Source organism: Mirounga leonina, unplaced genomic scaffold, assembly GCF_011800145.1.
Source record: "Mirounga leonina isolate KUSES-001 unplaced genomic scaffold, KU_Mleo_1.0 Mir_180, whole genome shotgun sequence".
NCBI lineage: Eukaryota > Metazoa > Chordata > Mammalia > Carnivora > Phocidae > Mirounga > Mirounga leonina.
Genome location: NW_023270469.1, coordinates 36345792 through 36351192, shown reverse-complemented (window position 1 = coordinate 36351192; position 5401 = coordinate 36345792).

Below are 5401 nucleotides of genomic sequence, written 5' to 3'. Positions count from 1 at the left end.
GCCACCCAGGCGCCCCTCTTTTTTATATCTCTGCTCTCTTTCCCACCACTAGGTCCTTATATTATGTCTACACAAGGACTCAAAACTAACTGCCTTCCCCAAAAATCTCCCCAAAGTCCAGTTGCAATCCTAAGATACAGCCTATGTGCTTTCTTTCTCTATAGTGCATTCCTCTCCTGCTTTCCTGAGGGCCAGTAGCTCCCTCCATCACCCTCCACTTCACAGGAGCACTGACTGCCCAGCACCCCTCCTCTGTCGTCTTTCCTCCCTTGGCCTCTGGTTGCTCACTCTCCTGGTCTTCCTTCCTGCCGTTGTTCCTCTTCCTTCCCCTCAGGTTCCCTAAACCTAAGGGTTTCCCAAAGGCGTGTCCTGACTCCATCTTTCTCAGGAGGAAACATAAGTGAGTGAAGAGGGCCAAGGACTGTGGCAATCACTGTAAGCACACAGGAAAGTGGATTTGCTGATTCACTTGACAAATAATAAACATATAGAGTGTAGACTAAGTGCCAGACACCGTTCTAGATTCAAGGGAAATGGGAAACAAGACAGGTAAGGCCCCTGTCTGCATGGAATTCACCGCCTGATGAGGATACACAATGAACAAGTTAAAAAAAAAAAAAAAAGCAATTAACAAGAGTCTATTATGAAAAAATACTAAAAATAAAATAAAATTTAGTGATATGATAGAGAATGATGAGTGAAGAGGAAAAATTCAGATTTTTATGTGAAAATGCCTGATTTTCAAGTAACAACTATTTTTTTAAAAAACTTAAACACTATGGAACCCAGAAAAACTTATTTCCTAGGCCAGCTCTGACCCATGGGCCACTAGATTGCAGCCTGTGTTCTAAGCCCCAACAACTCAAAGTATCGCCCAGGGGCCAGGAGCTTGTTAGAAATGCAGAGTCTCTCCCCCACCCCCAGATCTGCTGGATGGATATCTGCATTTCAACAAGATCCCTAGTCCCCAACGACGACATCATTCATATTTGACACAAAGCCCTTCACACCTGACTTCTCTCCTGCCGCCAGTTCAGTTTTCATCTTTCTGCTGGAACACTTGATCTGGAATTCTTGCCCCTGATTCACATTCACTGTGCTGTAAAGCCAAGCTCAAGTGCAGTTTACCTTCCAGCATACATGACACTCATCTCACTCCACCTTCCCTGCCACAGCCTCGTAGGGCCACCACCATCTCCCATTCAGGCTGTCAAAATGGCATCTGGGAAGTCACCCTGTCTGAGAAGACTTCCCCCACCCTCTCACTTGCTTCCAGAATCAATTGCTCCCCTTTCACTGCTCCTACTACAGGGGTCTGAAGCATAAATGCCCAGAATGGCCAAGCAACTGACATAAGAAAAGAAGTGGACCCCTGTGTGAGTCCTATAGGAAGTAGTGATGGACCCCGTGTTGCCATGTTGGTTTTCCAAGAGAAGCCAGAAATCTGATTTTTATAAGAAATCTCCCATATTAAAAAGCTGGCAACTAATTTTAGAAACTTAAACACCGTGCCAGCCAAATAAACATATCTGTAGAACATCAGTTTGCAACTTCAGAGATTTAATCTACTCACGACATTGATCAGAGACATTGCTATAGGTTCTTTGAAGACAAGTACCTCGTCCCATTCATCTCTGTATTGCTGGCACTGACGACTAAACTTCACTTAGTAAAGGGACAAACTAAATTAATACTGCTCCTCTTATATAAAATGTGTGAAGAGAGACAGACAACAGGCCCAAAATGGAGTCACTTGGGCTAAATCCACATCACCAAACCTAGATTTAATACCTAATCTAACTGCAGTTTCAACCTCTCCCAGGACTGTAATCTTAAACCATAAAATCTGGAACTTCCCTGTTAGTACTAGTGAGGTAATCCACTTGATAGACCCGTTTTGCCCCCAAAGTAGGATGAGGTCACAGTTCTTCCTTGCCCCTGTCCCCTTCTGCTTATAAAATCTCCCATTTTGTTCAGCTTTTTGGAGCTCCTTTCTATCCGCTAGACAAGTTGCTGACCTATTCATGAATCACTGAATAATGCCCATAAGATCTTTAAGGTTTATTCAGTTGAATTTTTTTTTTAAAGATTTTTATTTATTTATTTGACAGAGAGAGACACAGCGAGAGAGGGAACACAAGCAGGGGGAGTGGGAGAGAGAGAAGCAGGCCTCCCACTGAGCAGGAAGCCCGATGTGGGACTCGATCCCAGGACCCTGGGATCATGACCTGAGCCGAAGGCAGTCGCTCAACCAACTGAGCCACCCAGGCGCCCTGAATTTTGTTTTTTTAACAAATGTAATATTACAACACCATTAAACCAAAGGCTCAGGTTTAGAATCAAGTGGCCGGGGGCCTGGACCACTCCTGTGGCTGCTGCCCAAAGGCCTCCTGGAATCACAGACTAATCATTAGCCTGTTTCCTAAGTCAGAGTCACTGAAGGCTACCTGGATTGAGGGCCCTCGGCTCCCAAACCAGCCCACTAGCTTCCCCAAGGACAGAAACCCCTCTAAGCTGGTGGGTGATTCTTTGTATAGCTGAAGGCTATGACCCTCTGGGAGACAGAGGTGCACTGTAGTCCCACTAAGCCACTATAGAAGGAAACTGCCCATCCACATGAATGAGTTTCCTGGAGCAGACATAAATCAGGATAGCAGTGCAAATTCTGACCAACACAGATGGGTACGGAGAGGCCCCAGAGCCTGGGAGGGGTCCCACTGGCAGAGGCTTGTCCCTCCACCTGCTGTTGTAGGGAGCTCCATGTGGGCCCAGGCTGGGCAGATATTCCACGATGTCCACTCTGGAACAGGGAGAGACAAGATGCTAGGTCTCTGCTACTCTGATTTGAAAGTCTGGGGACCCCATTAACAAGAACAAAAACAAAGCAAGCAAGCCAGGCCTGAATTTTGGGTTGTATTTTCCACGAGAGGGCAGCTTAAACTTTCAAAAGAAAATAACTCGGGGCGCCTGGGTGGCTCAGTCGTTAAGCGTCTGCCTTCGGCTCAGGTCATGATCCCAGGGTCCTGGGACCGAGCCCCGCATCGGGCTCCCTGCTCGGCGGGAAGCCTGCTTCTCCCTCTTCCACTCCCCCTGCTTGTATTCCCTCTCTCGCTGTGTCTCTCTCTGTCAAATAAATAAATAAAATCTTTAAAAAAAAAAAGAAAAGAAAAGAACTCTTCAGCACTTGGTAAAACATTGAGTTCTCTCAGCAAGTCTCCTCTTGATCCTCCAGGCCCTGTGTGAGGGTCTGGAGTGGGAAGGGAACAAATAAACATAGCTCTTCCCTCGTGGAGTTCACGGTCCAGTGGGAGAGAGACATATTAAACAAGAGAACACTCCATGAATGTGAAGTCAGAACCTGGTATAACTACTGTTAAGGAGAGAGAATCCCAGAGCAGGAACCTCTTTGCACTGGGGGCCGTGGGAAGACCTCACTGAGGGGAGGATACTGGGCTGAAACCTTCAGGATAAGGCAGAAGCAGCCATGGTAGGCAGTGGCAGGGGATTCAGGAAGATGAGGGGAATCCAGGAAGGAGAGTCTGGTGATGCAAGAAGAGGGCGGTCCCAGCTCTAGAGGCTCTGAGCAGGAGAGAGTTCTGTGTGTTGCAGAAACAGAACATAGTCCTTCAGTAGAGAGTGTGAGGGAGGAAGTGGCTGGCAAGAAGACTGTTGGGGTAACAAAGCCTCAAAGGCCATCTTTCATAAGAAGTTCAGATTTTATTCAACATGTAATGGGATACCATTGATGAGCGTCAAGGAAAAAGAGGTGATTTGACTGGCGCTCTGGCAAAAGCGTTCTGGCCACTGTACTTAGAATGCGTTGCAGAGGGATTTGGGCATTTGGGTACATCTGCTGCCTGCCCACATAGATTGTGTAAAACTAACAGGAACACCCCACATTTGCACAGTGCTCTCCAGTTTGCAAAAGTGATTTCACTTGATCCTCAACCCTCTGCCCAATTTCTTCCCCCTCTCCAACTTTACTATGAGATGTTTACCTAGAGGAAATTTGTTCGGTGAATTCTCATGAGTCAACCAAAGGCAGAGGGATCCGTAAATGGGGGAGTCTGGATTCTAACCAAGGTCTGCTGGACTTCCAATTCAGGACTCTTCTAATCTTGACGTTAATCATCTGGTCCAAATACATATTACTTTATATACTTGTGTAGATAGATATAAATATATTTATACATCTGTATTTTTATTTTATTTATTATTTATTTACATTTGTCTAACATATCAAGTAAAAGTGATTCCTATATCCTGATCTTCAAAACCCTGCAGAGAATAGGTCAGGCATTTAGCTCTCCATATGTCTGGACGTATGCAGTCTAGGGAACTAGTATAGGACAGATTTGGAAAATTATTAAGAAAATTCAGAAGCAGAAAAGAGTGAGTTCAGCTCATCTAACCCCACACACACACTCCAATTCTTGGACATCACCAACCTGCACAGCCCAGTGTTTATGCTTACATTAACCAACTGTAAGAACATAGATGAGTACTTCTGCTTCTAGCTGGGGATGAGTAACGGGGACTAAACTTACGTTCTCACAATAAACAACAAAAAACTGGACAAAATATATGAAACAACAGTTTTCAAACAACAGCTGTTGCAGGACCATGGTCCCTGAAAGAAGAGAAGTGAATGGCATGAATCCTGTGACTGCCCTGCCTTTGTACCAGAGGCAGTTTCCTGGTTGTGGTGTATGAAAGGGGGACTTAAGCAGAGTCTGGCATCTCACTGAGCTGAGGACACAGAGATTGGAGTTTGGACAGACAGGCTTGGGATTTTGAGGAATGAAGACCAGGAAAAAGAGCCGATCACAAAAAAACTTCCAGCAATCAGCAGAAAATTCCCCTCTGGTCTGTTCCTGAATACTGAGTCACAGATGCATAGGGTGGAACTTCAGGAGGCACGGCCAAGAAGCTCTAAGTTAAATAAGTACTCACAACTCACACAGGCCTGAGAGACATTTGACTTCAGACCAGCCGGAAAGGAGACTCCTCGAAGGACTAGTATCTACAATATATAAAGAACTCTCAAAACTCTACAGTAAAAAAAAAAAAAAAAAACTAATTAGAAAATTGGCAAGAGACATGATCAGACATTTCACTGAAGGAGATTTAAGGATGGCAAATAAGTACATGAAAAAAATGTTCAGTATCATTAGCCATTAAGGAAATGACAATTAGAACCACAAAAAGAGGGGCACCTGGGTGGCTCAGTCGGTTAAGTGTCTACCTTCGGCTCAGGTCATGATCCCAGGGTCCTGGGATCAAGTCCCACATCGAGCTCCCTGCTCAGCAGAGAGCCTGCTTCTCTCTCTCCCTCTGCTGCTCCTCCTGCTTGTGTGCTCTCTCTCTCTCTCTCTCTGTCAAATAAATAAATAAAATCTTT